This window comes from Pan paniscus, chromosome 1 (assembly GCF_029289425.2).
Source record: "Pan paniscus chromosome 1, NHGRI_mPanPan1-v2.0_pri, whole genome shotgun sequence".
NCBI classification, from domain to species: domain Eukaryota; kingdom Metazoa; phylum Chordata; class Mammalia; order Primates; family Hominidae; genus Pan; species Pan paniscus.
Genome location: NC_073249.2, coordinates 196,001,278 through 196,017,120, shown reverse-complemented (window position 1 = coordinate 196,017,120; position 15,843 = coordinate 196,001,278). Strand labels below are relative to the sequence as shown.

The 15,843-nt window shown below is 46.9% G+C and overlaps 1 long non-coding RNA gene across 3 annotated transcripts; it reads left to right on the top strand.

Moving 5' to 3' along the window:
- Positions 1–1,183: 1,183 nt before the first annotated feature.
- On the top strand, positions 1,184–11,340 carry LOC117980216 (uncharacterized). Of its 3 annotated transcripts, none has more exons than XR_010109776.1 (4): positions 1,184–1,567; positions 3,750–3,847; positions 6,945–7,079; positions 10,562–11,340. It is a non-coding gene; the product is annotated as an uncharacterized LOC117980216 (long non-coding RNA). The 3 variants fall into 3 exon arrangements; XR_004671414.4 differs by lacking the exons at positions 1,184–1,567; positions 3,750–3,847 and adding exons at positions 1,843–2,021; positions 3,326–3,389; XR_004671413.3 differs by lacking the exon at positions 3,750–3,847.
- Positions 11,341–15,843: the final 4,503 nt, after the last annotated feature.

The window sequence follows — 15,843 nt, the reverse complement described above, 5'->3', positions numbered from 1 at the left end:
CTCGATCTCCTGACCTCATGATCCACCTGCCTCGGCCTCCCAAAGTGCTGGGATTACAGGTGTGAGCCACTGCGCCTGGCCATGTCCCAGTTCTTAAGCAGCTCATGTCTACTTACAGCGTCAGCCACCACCTTTATGCAGGCCACCCCAGCCCAGAGCTCTCCCACCCAGCCCCACCCAGAGGTCTCACAAGCATCTCAGATGCTGAGGCTCCAACTCTGAACTAACCACCTTTCCCTTGAAATCTGCCCCACCTGTATTCCCTCTCCCCCAACCTTTAGTTGCTCAAGCCAGAAACATAGGTGTTACCCCAAGCAGATTCCTCTCCATCACCCCCACAACCTCCAGTAAACCAGTAGGGCCCATCACTTCTACCTGTCCTTTACCTTTCTTGAACCCATCCCTTTTCCTCTCCCTTCCACCACCACATGAAGACGACCTCATCATTTCAGCCCTCATCCATCAGAACAACCTCTCCCCTTCAGTTCACGCTTTTCTTCGACAAGTGTGTGAACACTCACTGTGGGCCTGGCACTCTACCCTGGGCTGGGGTGCAGCATTTAGCAAGACAGCCAAGATTCTGTCACCGGCATGACTGCACGGAAACCACTTTGACCACACTTCTCCCCTGCTCTGATCCCTGGGTGGCTGCAAACTGCCCCTGAGTTCAAGTGCAAACTCCCTCATGCAGGTATTCACATTCCTGGACCTTCCAACCACCCCTGATCCTTCCAGATGGGTCTGTCATTGTGCCCTGCCCAGGCTGATCCAAACAAGCTATTGGCCATCCTCCCAAACACCAGCTCAAAGACCCCCTCCTCCACAAAGCTTCCCTGCCTGAGTCAAGCACCCCACCTGGCAGGGTGAGTTTTGCCTTCTTCTGGAATCCCATTGAAACCCAGGATTTGTGTGCCTGCCTCCCAGACTGGGCTGTGATTCCAGGCGCTCAGGGGACTGAGCCATCGCCAAGCCCAGAACCTGGCACTGATGGGCATCAATGTGTTGTGTTGATGGATGGGCAGACAGAGGGGTGGGTAGAGCAAAGTCCAACTGCCCTTTTCATTCACTCGGCCCAGTGCCTATGCCTTTGTAGTTTTCTGGAAGTCCCTCCAGCTGTCTAACCTCCCCTGCTGGCATTATGGAAGCTCATGCCCAATTGTTCTCTAAATCTGTCCCCTTCCCTTCCCCAAAGCCCAGACCGTCCTGCCTTTCCCTTGACTGGGCAACAAGTCAACAAGAACAAAGGTCTGGTGAGGCCAACCAGGGAAAGGCCAGCCCGGGCCTCTCGGGATCTCAAGCCCTCGGCCTGTGTGTGTGCCAGAGCTTCCCACAGACTCGGGAAGAAGGTGCCGGAGGCTTGCCGGGCGGCCTTGCGGTTTGAAGCAGTGAGTCACCTTCTGGCTGCAAGTCAAGGAACTCTCACTGCGCCCTTGTTTGGACAAGACGAGGAGGCGCACTCAGAGTCAGAGACCCCGGGGCAGAGACAGGGGCAAGAAGAAGGGGCCACCGAGACCCCAAGAGAGTCAGGGAGACAGACGCACGAAACGACCGACACAACCAGGGACAGGTACGGCACGCAGAGAGAGAGGAGAAGGACAGAGGTAGCCAGCCCAGAACAGAGAGGGAGCGCGGGGAGCGCAGGGAGAGGAATCGCGCCGCCGGTGTAGACAGCTGGGCTCCCTGCGCACGCTCTGTCCTCCCCTCGCGGCTCCCACCGCAGGCCCGGACCCAGACGTGGACAAAAATGGAGCCAATGGGCTTCCAGACCGGGACATTACCTCACCAGAACCGGCTGCCATTGGCCGGCGCCCCCGCCGGGGCGGGCTGTTGCTATGACAGCCCAGGCCGGCGTTGCAGAGGGATGCTCGGAGGAAGCTCCGGGAGGGAGAGCCGCGTCCACTCCTCTTTCCAGACTATGATGGGGCCCAGGGACCCCTCCCCTCCGACTGAGCCCCACAGACCCCCTACTCAGGACAGAAGGGGAAAGCTGAGCTCCTGCTGGCCCAGGCATCAGAATTCCTGTAAAGACGCCCATTCGGCCCTCTCCCTCAACCTGGCCCACAGTCCCTTGCCAAGACCACCCCGCCCCCACAACCTGGAACCACACACTCATCCATACACCCTGCAAACAGCAATGAGCACCCTCCAGCATCCAGGTGCAGCTGGGCTCTGCCGACGCAAAGATGAGTCCACCTCCACCCCTGCCCTCACAAAGCCCCCCACCCCCACAGTCTGATCAAGCAAGCAGTCCAGGAGAAAATGGCAAGGCAGTGTGTTAAGGATTAAAATAGAGGGAGCACGGAGGTTGTGGGAACACAGAGGAGGGGTCCCTACTCAACCTACCGAATCAGGAGGACTGCTGGGAGAAAGGGATACAGAGCCAGGACCTGAAGGAGCCAGATGAGGAAGGGTGGGGAAGGGATTCTCAGCTGAGGGGACAGCCTGTGCAAAGACTGGAGGCAGTAAAAAGCAAGGAACACTCGAGGCACTATGGCAGGAAATTAGATGGTGGGGTTCGGGGTGTTGGAGAAGAGGAGGAGTTTAAAGTAAAGCTGAAAGGGGAAGCAGGAACGAGATCCCAAAGGGCTTGAATGTCGTGCTAAGGGATCTTGGACCACATTCTCAGGCAGTTGGGGGATGGAAGGGGAGAGGGCTATGATTAGGTTTGCATTTTAGGAAGATCTCCACTCTCGCAGCTGTGTGGAGGATGGGCTGGAGGGGACTAGGAGACCAGTCATTGCAGGGACTGGGGAAAGTCAGGGCAGGGGGGACTAAGGCCCCCAGCTGGAGTAGAGATGGAGAGACCCAAACTCAGGAGGAAGTGTAAAGGACGTGGAGCCATAGTTCAGGTGACTGAGGAGATGGCACCAACTCACCTGGGAGGCTCTGAGGGCTTCCCTGGCAGCCAGATAGGATCACCGCTCTCCTTCCATATGATATTTGTGTCAGCTTGTGTATGCAACTTTTGTTTCAAGAATCATGCTGCATTGAAAAGATGTCTATCTCTTTTCACATCTCCCCACCCTCTACACACACACACACACACACACACACAGAGAGAGAGAGAGAGAGAGGCTGTGATTCACCTCCGTTCCCAGCACTCAACACAGAGCTTCGTCCCAAGTACGCTTCCACAAATCCAAACCCCCATCAGCCCCCTCCCCATTACCCTTACCCCAGCCTCCACCCACCCCTCCCAGCCTCTGCACTTCCTTTCCAACCTCCATGCACCTGCTTCCCATCTCTTTAGTCATGTCGTAGCCACCACCTAGGAGCTGGGACTGCCCCCCTGCTCACCATGTCCGCCCTTCCTATCACCCCTCAGCAGGGAGGAAAAGTTGCCTATCTGTTGGGTCAGATTTCTGAAGACTGATGAGGCCCATTTTCCGGTAAGCGGGGTCATTACAGTGCAATCATTGGGTTGTTATGAGAATTAAATAAGGTTTGTTGCCTGGCACATGTAACTATCCAATCAATCAGCTATAGTAATGGCATTATTATGGGTGTTAGAGGAGGATGGAGAGGGCTGGCGAGGACTCCAGTGTGGCATAGCCCTGCTTTGGGATACCGGTGTTTGCTTCACTCATTACAGAGTGGTGTCTTGACTTCTCATTTGTCACACGTACTTGTTATTCACTCTCTCGAGGAAAAACATGAAACAAAGTAGATGGTGGGACAAGAGTCCTGGGTTTTTATTTTTATTATTATTATTATTATTTTTGAGACAGAGTCTCACTCTTGTCACCCAGGCTGGAGTGAAATGACATGATCTCAGCTCACTGAAACCTCTGCCTCCCAGGTTCAAGCAATTCTCCTGCCTCAGCCTCGCGAGTAGCTGGGATTACAGGTAGGTGCCACCAAGCCCGGCTAATTTTTGTATTTTTAGTAGAGATGGGGTTTTGCCGTGTTGGCCAGGCTGGTCTCAAACTCCTGACCTCAAGTGAACCACCCGCCTCGGCCTCCCAGAGTGCTGGGATTACAGGCGTGAGCCACCATGCCCAGCTGAGTCCTGGATTTTTGTCATAATACCACATGAATACCGTCAAACTCTCACGGAAATCCCTGATGCAGTGGTTACAGATGTCCTCTCCCAATGAACCAAGACAGGACAATTGAGTGGCTTCTTAAATGTCAAAAGAATCAACTCAGATCTTCTAATTAAGGAACCTTCAGGATGTCAGAGCTGGCAATGCCCTTAGAATCCTCTTATTCAACCTTTGGTTTGACATATGAGGAAACTGAGGGCCAGAGAAGGCAAGTGACTGCCCAGAGTCACACAGTTGGGTCGACCAGCAGAACCAGAGTCTTTTTAGGCACCCAGTTTCCCCCTCACTGCACTTTCCCAAATCCGGTCTGTCTTGCAACTGAACAGTGACTAGAACCTCCTCTAGCCAGGGCACATGTAGGCCCTTCACATACTGTTACATTAAACATTCACGACAGCCCTGCAGGATGGCTATTGTTATTCCTATCTGAAAGGTCCAGAGAGAGAAAGTATCTCCTCCAAGACCACACAGTGTTACTGAATTGAACCCAGGCCTGTCAGGTTCCAAGGCCCACGTTCTTGGCATAGCAATGTGTTGACTCTAGGACTGCTCAGGTGGTTTATTTAGAGCTTGTGGGCATCAGAGTGATTTGCCAATATAATCACTAAAAGAAGAAGAGGTGAATCTGCTACTTGATGAAAACAAAAGAGGGCCTAGAATCTTCTGCACGTCAGTGCTTCATGTACCTGCCCTGTTGTGTGGAAGCGCTCCTCTAAAAGCAGTAGGAGTCAAAGGGTTATGCCCCATCTGAGGGTATAGAAGAGAACCCGCTAGGCTTGGGCATATTTTCTGAGTGAGGCACCACCACCCAAGTTCTCTGAGTAGAGGGTCCTCGGAAGGAGACACAGGAGAGTGTGTTTTTATTTTTATTTTTATTTTGAGATGGATTCTCATTCTGCTGCCCAGGCTGGAGTGCAATGGCATGATCTTGGCTCACTGCAACCTCCACTCCCAGGTTCAAGCGATTCTCCTGCCTCAGCCTCCCAAGTAGATGGGATTACCAGTGTCTGCCACAATGCCCAGCTAATTTTTTGTATTTTTAGTAGAGACATGGTTTCACCATGTTGGCCAGGCTGGTCTTGAACTCCTGACCTCAAGTGATCCACCCACCTCCGCCTCCTAAAGTGTTGGGATTACAGGCTAGAGTATGTTTTAATGAGGTCTCTGCATGAGTATGGATCTTGAAGTGATCATAGGTTCAGGATCTCTTGCAGAAAGGGCCAAGTGGGTGATATCTATAAGGACAAGTCAACTGCATTAACTTCATTGTCACTGGAGGCTCCCACAGCACAGTGCCCTACAGCCTCTTCCAGCCTTTGATGGAGGAGGGGCAGTGTCCCTCAGCACTGGAAGAGATGCCATCCTTTATAGCAAAAAATGGATTGTTCTACATCTTCAAGAGGTTCTATTTCTAGCTCTAGAAAACACTATGACTGTTGATCAGCAAAAAATTTTGCTGTATCTGGCTCTGGAAATATCTCTGTCCTTGGCTCTGGAAAATGTTCCAGAGACATTTATAGTCCCACAACATTGTTGGCTCTAGGGAAAACTCCACGGCTCCAGAGGACTTTCTGCTCCTAGTTTTGGAATTCTGCAACCTGTTTCTGGAAGACCCTTCCTCACCGGTTTTGCACTGTCCTGCCCTCCTGGCTCCAGATTATCCAATCCCATTTCTGGAGGACACTCTGACTGTGAAGCCAAAGAACTCTCTATACATGGCTCTGGAGGGCTGATTCTCTGTAAAGATGGAGGACCACTTGACTGGCCTGGAAGACTGACTGTCCATACTCTTCTTCCAAGATCTGGACTTGACATCCCTGGCCCAAAAAGATTGACTATATAGGGACCTGAAGGGCCTCTCTAGCTGACATGCTGTAACATCATATTTCACAAGTGCTGTCTTGACCCAGTTTTGAGATCCTGGCTAAAACCTCTCAATTCCTCCTTGTGGGCACTTTGCTCAGCCTACACCTTAACCCCTCCAAACGCTAGGCATGGAGCTGTCTGTGCCCCTGGATCTAGACAACTCTTTGGAATAATCTTCATTCCTGGCTTCTGGAGTAGGAGGGGGAAATCTGGATAGATTGGAGGGATGAGAAGATAAGAGGAAGCACGGAATGGTTGCTGTGGCATCTGTTCTGATCAGCAACCTGAGCTGGATTTAAGTTCCATGGTCACAGGTTAGCGGCCACAATTGTTCAAATTTCATTTACATGAGCAGCCTGATGAGGTTCTGGGTTCAACAGGAAGAACTAATTTTGGTTCTGCAGTGCATGAGGCCTAGAGTGGGGGAAATGGAAGCTGTTCTCCCCATAGCTGTTGACCCCAGCAAGGTTCATGGAGTCTGAAGGTGAGGCATACTGGCCAAGATGTGCAGCATGATGGGCCCTGGCCAAGCCACTTTATGGCCAAGAACATGGACAAGTGGAGCCAGGGCAGAAAAGAGGGCACATGACAAAATTCCCATGAGGTCTGCAGTCAGGGCCATTCAAAGGCCTTTCTTACCATGCCAAACACCCATACCCCATTCCTGGCCTTCTACATTCCTCCTGGAATCACCAGCCCTAGAAGTTTAAAAATTGCATCTCCCGGCCAGGCACAGTGGCTCACACCTGTAATCCCAGCATTTTGGGAGGCCGAGGCAGGCAGATCACGAGGTCAGGAGTTCGAGACCAGCCTGACCAAAATGGTGAAACCCCACCTCTACTAAAAATACAAAACTTAGCCGGGCATGGTGGTGCATCCCTATAATCCCAGCTACTCGGGAGGCTGAGGCAGGAGAATCACTTGAACCCGGGAGGCAGAGGCTGCAGTGAGCCGAGATTGCACTACTGCACTCCAGCCCAGGTGACAGAGTGAGACTCTGTCTCAAAAATTTAAAAAAATTACATTTCCCAGATATCCTTCCAGTTGGATTTCGACTGGGTTCTGCCAATGGGATGTATCCATGCGAGATTCTGGAACTAACATCAGAGAGAGTCCAAGCTTCTAACTTTTATCAGCGGCAGTGACAATAGTCAAGCAGCATTGATGGTGAGTACAGGCTTGTGAGCCCAAAATGACACCACATTTCTTTTTCACTCCACTGGTCCTTCCAACGTTTCTATAACCAATTCCCTAAATTAAATCACTTTGTCTGATGTACCTAGAGTGGTTTCTGTTTACCTGACACTTATCGAAGATTTATGAGTGCCTACTGTGTTCTAAGATGTTCTAAGAACTAGGACTGTGAGACTGAACAAGAGTGGAATAGTGGATGGGGTCAGAGAGATTGGCAGAAGCAAAGCCATACAGGACCTTTTAAGCCATAGGAAGAAGTTTGGGTTTCAGTCTGATTTCAATGCTAAGAGCCTCTTATTCAGGGAAGGGAAGGATGTGATTTATGACTTGGGCTCTATGACAGATGAAGTCTAGCAGGCTGTAATAGAAAGGAGGGAGAGAGGGGGCTATTTGAAGACTTCAAGCTGGAGATGACAGACTGAAGCTGGTGGGGAGGGGTTTACTGTTATAACATTAGGGTCTGACGATGGTAGGACGGACACACTGACCTCTGATGAGATGAAAAGCAGAACTCTATTACTTACAGCATCAAGTGGGAGAAAGTTGCCATGCGGGGCCATGTCCCTACATGCAACCCCCTGGTTGCACCCAGGACAGGGGAACAGCAAGCTGGAATGTAGGAGGCGGCTTCTCTATGGCAAGTGGAGTGGGGTTAGCAGGTGTAGGGGCTTCCTGTGGGTTGGGAATTTTGAGTGATTTCACAGACCCAAGGAAGAAGTATTCATCCCTTGATGTTTAGCAAATAATTCCTGGAAGTTGTGTGTATTGTTGTGACCCAAGAGTGTTACAGCCCAGTAAGGAAAGGGGTTGGGGTGCAGGCTGAGCAAAGTGCCCACAAAGAAGAATTGAGAGTTTTTCGCCAAGATCTCAAAATTGGGTCAAGAGAGCCCTTGTGAAATATGGTATAACAGCGTGCTAGCTAGAGAGCTGTAGGTGTGATCAGGATCTGCTTTAGAGGTAGAGCTGACGGGACTTCCAATGGACTGCACGTGAGAGAAAGAGGAATCTTGACCATGGACTTCCAGAATCAGAGGGCTCTGATTTTGAAACCATGCTTCTCATCAGATACAAATAAAGATGTTTGATAACTTTTTTTTTTTTTTTTTTTTTGAGACGGACTCTCACTCTGTTACCAGGCTGGAGTGCAGTGGCGGCATCTCGGCTCACTGCAACCTCCACCTGCCAGGTTCAAGCAATTCTCCTGCCTCAGCCTCCCGAGTAGCTGGGACTACAGGCACAAGCCACACACCCAGCTAATTTTTGTATTTTTAGTACAGACGGGGTTTCACTATGTTGGCCAGGATGGTCTCGATCTCTTGACCTCGTGATCCGCCCCCCTCGGCCTCCCAAAGTACTGAGATTACAGGTGCGAGCCACTGCGCCGGGCCGTTTGATAATCTTTTAAAAACTTATTCAAATAAATGAAGGGCTAACAAGATAGTAAGAAATAACCAGGGCTAGCTGGAAGGAAATATGTAAGAACCCAGAGAGGAAAACGATCATAGAAGCCACTTTTGCCCTGAGAACACTGACCAAGAATAATGAAGAAGAGGCACAAACAATATCAAAAATAAAGGGTGGGTGCATCACCACCGATGCTATAGACATCAAAAAGAAGAGAATGTGGGCCGGGTGCAGTGGCTCACGCCTGTAATCCCAGCACTTTGGGAGGCCAAGGCGGGCAGATCACGAGGTCAGGTGATCGAGACCACGGTGAAATCCCGTCTCTACTAAAAATAGAAAAAGTTAGCCGGGCGTGCTGGCGGGCGCCTGTAATCCTAGCTACTCGGGAGGCTGAGGCAGGAGAATGGCGTGAACCCGGGAGGCGGAGCTTGCAGTGAGCCGCGATTGCGCCACTGGACTCCAGCCTGGGCAACAGAGCAAGACTCCGTCTCAAAAAAAAAAAAAAAAAGAAGAGAATGTGATGAAAAACTGCATGCCAATACATTTGAAATTTTAAATCAAATAGGTAAATCCTGAGAAAAATATAGCTTACTAATACTGACTCAAGGTAAAAAGAAAAAAAAATGCTACAACCACTTTGGAAAAGAGCTTGGCTTTTTCTAGGAAAGCTGAAAACTTTCTGTGACCAGCAATTATAGTCCTACGTATATACCTTAAACAAATTCATACATATGTGTAATCATTAAAATGTGTAGGACTACTTTTAGAAGTACAGAAGCACTGTTAATAATAGCTGGGGCTGGACACAGTGGCTCATGCCTGTAATCCCAGCACTTTGGGAGGCCAAGGCAGGCGGATCACAAGGTAAGGCGTTCGAGCCTGGCCAACATGGTGAAACCCTGTCTCTACTAAAAATACAAAAATTAGTTGGGCGTGGTGGCGGGCGCCTGTAATCCCAGCTACTTAGGAGGCTGAGTCAGGAGAATCGCTTGAACCTGGGAGACGGAGGTTGCAGTGAGCCAAGATCGCACCATTGCACTCCAGCCAGGGCAACAGAGTGAGACTCCGTCTCAAAATAATAATAATAATAATAATAATAATAGCTAGAAATTGGAACAACATAAATATTCATTAAGAGTAGAATGTGGCATATATAGTATAGTGAAATAATATGTAACAATTGAAATGTATGAACTACAGCTATACATAACAGGATGAGAATTACAAGTATAATATTGAAAGAAAACATGAAGATGCAAAAAAAAAAAAAAGTATTCTGCAATTCCAAAAATATAAAGTTCAAATATAGGCAAAACATATATATATGTGTGTGTGTGTATATATATATATATATATATATATATATATGATTTATGAGAAGTTTTTGAGTGCTGGCAATGTTATTTCTTGACCTGAATGGTAGTTACATGAGTGTTTATCTTTATTTGTTAAATTATGCATTTATTTTCATGTATTTTCTGTATATAATTTCTGTTTTATGATATAAAAAGGGTTCCAGAGAATGATTAAAAGAATGGAGCTAGGCAACTGGATGAATAATGGTGCCAATTTCTGATTTGGAGACAGTTTCAAAAAAGGAGTGGGAAGTGGGAAGATGGGGAATCCATAAATGAGATATTCATTCTTGCCATATAAATTCTGGCATGCCCGTTGGACATTCAAGAAAATATCTCAAGCCTGTAATCGAGGATTGAGTCTCAGAGGAGAGGCCCCAACTCTCCATCTCAAATGAGTAGAAGGAGGTATTTACAACAGACATAGCTGGCAAACAGCTTACATCCAGAATATATATAAAGAACTCCTGCAAATGAGTAAGAAAAAGATAGACAATCTTGTAGAAAATTGGGCAAGAGACTTGAGCACATTAGGTTTTAATGTAAGAAATTACACAACTGGGTCATTGTATGGGAATGAAGTGAAACCCAGTAGCTTTGAATCCCCAAGCTACTGGGGCATCAAGAGACTGGTCATTGCAAGGAAAGGATGTAGGATGCAGAAAATTGAAACATGTATTATTGGTTAACTCCTAGACAAATGGCAAGAGTTTAGAAAGTACCAGTGACGTGCCTGATAGAATCTCACCACAAGATGGAAGCCAACTCGTCAGAAGCCTGGAAAGCCCACCCAGCGTGGGACCTCTGTGGGTCCAGGATCTTGGAATGGCATCCCATGGTTCAATCTTCCGGATTCAACCACATAAATTTACCCCACCCATGTCGTGGACCCAAGCTTCCTACCATGTATCCTTAGCTTAAATGCAAGATAGTACTATTTTGTTCATCTTGATTGGAGTGAGAAATGAATAGGTCCATGCACATATATTTCTTTTACCACAACAAGATGATGAAGAAATAAATCCATAATATCGATACTTTTGTATGAGTTGTGTTTACAGTTGCAGTAAGAAATTTTATAATCGTTGATTTGCTTTATATAATTTCTGCTTGCTTTTTATGATATTTAAAACAAAATCTAAGCAACAAATTTTATGTCTGATTAGATTTACAGAAGCTGCTTAAGTGCTTAGGGATAATTTGTTCATCATATTTGTAAGTCTCCCTTGTTAGGTGTTTGAAGTGTTTGAATTGGCTAAATTAAATTTGTAATTGTAGTTTGAAATATCTAAAGGAATTTTCTTAATTAAGTGTTTAAATGATGTTAAAAGTTTGTGGGAATTTAATCTATCAAATTTATGAGTTAATTGAATATGAATCAATGAACAAGTAAATGTGATCTTGCTTTTATATAAAAACTACTAAGTTCATAAATAAAATACAAAGATCCATAAGTTGAGAGGAAAAGCAAAAGAGCCAGATTCTAAGATCTATAACTTAAAAAAATTTAATATTGATTGAAGTGTAAGTCATTGCAATTATCCCCACTAGCTGAAATCTCACATCTGAGTGCTTACATACAAAACAAAATGTTACCCTGAACATACTAAACAAATAAAAAACCACGTGGTAATTACTATACACATGCTCACTGCTGGAAGCATTCATACTGCACTCAAATCCAGGTAGGAGAATGCAGCATGTGCTACAGGTGAATCTCGGCTGTTCTCTTATGGGGATCAGCTCTTTTTCTTAATTATCTTCCATGGATTTTTCTTCCTTTACCCAGAGACCTGGAGGCCCTCCCAGCCCAGGTCCAATTCAGATGGATTCATACTTAACATCACTAACCTATTGATTTGCTTGTTTATTTACACTGCAGCAGATGTTCGTTGTGGTGCAGAAGGAAAACCTCCTTCACATCTTATACTGAATAATATCAATGCACAGAAACCTACCCACTGGTTGTTTGCTTAGGGTTAAGTTACTGGGTGATTTTAAAATAATAACAATGTTTTTATTTGCTTCCATTAAAACGCTTTGTTTTAGGCAGAAGTCTTTGAAAGGTTGCTAGATAGGTGTTAACAATGCTTTTGAGATATTTGAGTTCATTTGTTGGGAGTTGGGTGGGCCCGGAACGCCATAGACTCAAACATTTTTCCTTCCAACACATCTTCGGGAACAGATTCAGTTGATGTGGTGGAAATTCTTCTACTTCCCTTCTGGGCACAGAGCGCTTCTCAGAGAGAGAAGGAAGGCTTTGCTTCTCTCTTGTCACTGGAACATTTAATTTCCTATTTGTTTTTCATCTCTGTCTGGGAAATCTCCAGGGAGGACGACTGATTTGCCAAGAGGTGTCTTCCATTCCAAGACCTTGGCCAAGTCACCATATTTACACCATCAGAACCTCACCTAGCCCCTTCAACAAAGGATGTAATTGTAGATATTGAGAAATGATTCCACTCTCCCTGCTTGAAGGACTGGCTTTGGGGCAGCTTTCTGAAGGCCAAGCTTCAGTTCATAGGATGTTAATACGTGTCTGAGCAGATGAGGGTATTAGTTGTGCCATCCATGTTTTAACCCTTGATTTTACAGTGTGGAAACTTGAGGGTCATGGGAGGAAGCCAGGCCTTCCCACGGCACCCTGTTAAATACTGTCAGACCCCAGTAGGCTAGGCCTTGCTTCTCCTCACTGCCTCTATTGTATCTTACATTTATTTTATATATATATATATATATTTTTTTTTTTTTGTGGAGACAGAGTCTCACTCTGTCACCCAGATTGGAGTACAGTGGCACGATCTCGGCTCACTGCAACCTCCGCCTCCCGGGCTCAAGCGATTCTCCTGCCTCAGCCTCCCATGTAGCTGGGACTACAGGTGCGTGCCACCACGCCCAGCTAATTTTTGTATATGTATATATAGAGAGAGAAAGAGAGAGAGAGAGACAGGGTTTCTCTCTTGTTGCCCAGGCTGGAGTGCAATGGCGTGATCTTGGCTCACTGCAACCTCCACCTCCCAGGTTCAAGCGATTGTCCTGCCTCCAAGTAGCTGGGACTACAGGCATGAGCCACCATTCCTGGCTAATTTTTGTATTTTTGGTAGAGACGGGGTTTCACCATATTAGCCAGGCTGGTCTCAAACTCCTGAACTTGTGATCCGTCTGCCTCTGCCTCCCAAAGTGCTGGGATTACAGGCGTGAGCCACCACGCCCGGCCTGTATCTTACATTTATTAGAAGGCTTCGGACCAGGCACAGAGGTTCACCCCTGTAATCCCAGCACCTTGGGAGGCTGAAGCGGGCAGATCACTTGAGCTCAGGAGTTCAAGACCAGCCTGGGCAACATGGTGAAACCCCGTCTCTACAAAAAAAAAAAAAATTAGCTAGGTGTGGTGGCATGCACCTGTGGTCCCAGCTACTCAGGAGGTTGAGGTGGGAGGATTGCTTGAACCCGGGAGGCGGAAGTTGCAGAGAGCCAACATTGTGCCACTGTACTCCAGCCTGGATGACAGAGTGAGACTCTGTCTCAAACCAAAAAAAAGAAACAAGAAAACTTCTACCTTTTAGTTTCCATGCTGGGGAGCTTTGCACACATGGCTATATTATTGCCATGTGTCAAACGAGGACACTAAAGCCCAGGTCAAGTAACTTGTGCAAGGATCCCAACATGATTCTGATGATACCAAAGTCCTTATTTATTCTAAAATCAAGGTTTATTGACTGCTACTTATTTACAGCACCTGAACAAGTTACCGAGAATTTACCAACATAAAGATGAAAGGAGGAGAAGTTAACACTGGTCGACAACAGAGGCCCCAAAGTCCATTACATGCATAGGATTCATGCAGATAACTTGATTGCAGACTTTTGTTTTCACAATAGTAAAATCACTCAATGAGTTTTCACTCTGACCTTGGGGGCCTAGAACTTGATCATCTTTGGGGGTTGATTTATCAGCTGAGACACTGTGAGATTTGTCACACTCTGTCTGGAAGCTGCAACCAAGGAGAGAGAGGTTTGATGGGGTCTCAGTATGAACGGAGGTCCTGAAGTGTCAAGCAGCCCGAACACCAACATCCTTTGCCTGTGAAGGAGATGCCATTCTCGACTCTTGAATGAGAGATGATCCTTCATCTTGAAAATTTTCTTTACCTACCTCTGGAAAAGTCTATGACTATGAATTGGGGTTGTGAACCCCAAAAATCTGAGACAGGTGTCAGTTAATTTATAAAGTTGATTTTGCCAAGGTTGAGGACACATGCCCGTGACAGCCTCAGGAGGTCCTGGTGACATGTGCCCAAGGTGGTCGGAGCACAGTTTGGTTTTATACATTCTAGGGAGACATGAGATATGAATATGTGACTATATGTAGGATGAACATGGGTTCAGTCTGGAAAGGCGGGACGACTCGAAGCAAAGACGTAAGACTTGAAGTGGGGAGGGGGCTTCCAGGTCACAGGTAGTTAAGAGACAAATGGTTGGATTCTTTTGAGCTTCTCATCAGCCTCTCCAAAGGAGACAATCAGTTATGCATTTATCTCATTGAGCAGAGGGGTGACTTTGAATAGAATGGGAGGCAGGTTGACCCTAAGCAGTTCCCAGCTTGACTTTTCCCTTTAGCTTAGTGATTTGGGGGCCCCAATATTTATTTTCTGTTTCTGGCTTAAGAAAATTCTCAATCCCAGCTCTGGAAAATTTTATTCTTAGATCTGAGAAAACTTCTATTCAGGGCTCTGGAAAACCCTCCATCCCAAGGTGTAGAAAACATTTCTTGTGACTATAAAAATACTCTGCCCAGGGTTCTAGAAAATACAATGCCCCAAAATCTAGAAAATCTTTCATCATGAGGTCAGGAAAACCCATTGCCCTTGGCTGTGGCACATTCCCTACCCCTATATCTGTAGATGTCTGAGCCCAGTGGTGTGATGGTAAATGTTTAACAACAAGCTCTTGGCAGGAGGAGAGGAGCTGCTTGTTGGTGGTGTTTGCCAATTTACACTCCCACCATGACTGACTTCAAGTTATCAGTGTGACATCACTGAAAGCAGATTTAGAAGACAATGGCTACAATTGCCTCCTGCAATCACCAGAATGAGCCAGCTGCATCATGTTACCATTTAAGCCCCCTGAGAATGGAGGACTCTGATCCATGACTGTGGCAGATTCTGAATCCCTGGGTATGGAAGACTCTGAGGTCCTGAGTCTGGAGAAATCACAGCTCAGAAGTCTGAAGGACTCCCAAGGCCCTGGCATGGAGGACTCCAAGCCATGCACACAGCTAACCCCGTATCACTTGATTTATGGCATCCTCTCTCTAAACCAATGAGGTCAACTCAAAGACTTAAGAGGACATGAAAGGCAAGAATGTTCTGAAAAACTGACATTCCTAATGGCCTAATAGGTCCTGACAATATCTTAATAGCTCTAATAACACGTATATATTTAAAGCATTTCCTCCGATCCGGGAGACCTAGAATTTGATCACCCAGTAGGTAAGGCTCATTTCCTAGCTGACACATGAATGGACATGGTGTTTACAGGCATTTTGACATACTGTGAGCAGAGGGGTCCCCAGAAGATGGAACAAGGCATGATGAGTAGTTGTGATGGGATATCATGGTGACTTTGGAGGTCCTAATATGTTGCGTAGACAAGTAACAGGCTAGTGGGTCTAACTCAGATGGAGGCATCTGTATCAAGGACAAATTTATGTTTATAACTTCATAGTCCCTGGAGGGCTGGCCATGACACTTTCTGGTTTGGCAGAGAAAAAATCTGTGCCCTTGGAACCAGTGGAGATGCCCCCTGTGTGCTGAGCAAAGCGACAATTCCATCATACCGAGCTTAGAAGACACCCTGTGTGTGGACTGTGAAACCCCCACCCCAGCTCTGAACAATGCCCAATCACAAGCTCTGGAAAACACACAGTCTACTGTTTTAGAAAGTCTAGAGTTCTAGCCCTGTCTCTGGAAAACACTG